This window comes from Frankliniella occidentalis, unplaced genomic scaffold (assembly GCF_000697945.3).
Source record: "Frankliniella occidentalis isolate FOCC.00 unplaced genomic scaffold, Focc_3.1 Scaffold88, whole genome shotgun sequence".
Classification (NCBI taxonomy): domain Eukaryota; kingdom Metazoa; phylum Arthropoda; class Insecta; order Thysanoptera; family Thripidae; genus Frankliniella; species Frankliniella occidentalis.
Genome location: NW_026267217.1, coordinates 435,775 through 436,719, shown reverse-complemented (window position 1 = coordinate 436,719; position 945 = coordinate 435,775). Strand labels below are relative to the sequence as shown.

General features: G+C 56.6%; 1 protein-coding gene across 1 annotated transcript in view; it reads right to left on the bottom strand.

Annotated features, from left to right (window-relative positions):
* LOC113209832 (calexcitin-2) overlaps nucleotides 1–945 on the bottom strand; it is a gene marked incomplete in the record, with an annotated part of 119,770 nt that overhangs the window by 4,673 nt on the left and 114,152 nt on the right.

The following is a 945-nucleotide window of genomic DNA, read 5'->3' as shown; positions in this document are numbered from 1 at the left end:
TCCGGCGCGCAGTGGCCGAGGTGTGGCGGCAGTCTCTGCCCCCCCCCCCCTTCTACCATCCTCTCACCTCAAACCTCAGGCTCTTCACGGAGCTTAGTACCGCGTTATACGCCTCCGTGGCAGCTGACATGGCAGACAAGGCGGGGCGGGGCGGGGCCGGGGCACCTCCCCGCCCTATATCGGCGGCGACGTCAAGTGGTTGCGAATTCAGAGGAGTACTTAGTGCCCTGGTGTGTATATAAAGGCATACATAGGAGTACACGCGCTGGGTCTTGTTTATGATGGAGATAGCGGCGCGTGCGTGCGCGCGTGAACACACCAAGCACGTTGGGAGATACTGTACGACACGTTATACATAATGCATGATTGTGCGATGCAACTTACCACTTCAAGTTAGTTATCAAATTTAACAAAAATAAAACAAGAAACAACAGCAAACCCACACAGGAAGGATGTAAACGAGCGCTGCTATCATTTTCTTTTCTTGTAGTGACAGTAGTCAAGTCATATTCAAAACTAGGTGGTGATCTGCCACAGCGACAGTCTAGCAGCAAACACCTGAAGGGGCGTCTGGTACAGTCACGTGGGTTCAGGACGGTATCAGTTCTGATCAGTTGATTGGCTGCTGAGTGTGTGTGCGCGTGTGTGTAGAAGGGAGGTGGGGGGCCGGCGATGGCGTCGTCAGGAAAGGAAAGCGTCGAAAAGTGGAAATCCGCCCAGATTGCGCGTGCTTGGCTCAGCATTGTGCCCGAGGTGGGGAAAGGGAGGGGGGAGGGGCCGGAGGAGCCTGATCCTGGAGGAGGTGGGGGTCGGCCGGCCGCCGGCGTCATCAGGCGGGCTTACGTGAGCGCAATCCCTCCCCTCCCGCAGTCCAGAAGCTACAGGATCAAGCGGGCGCCGTAAAATCTTAACACAGCAGCGAGGAAGACGAAAGGGAGGGGGGAG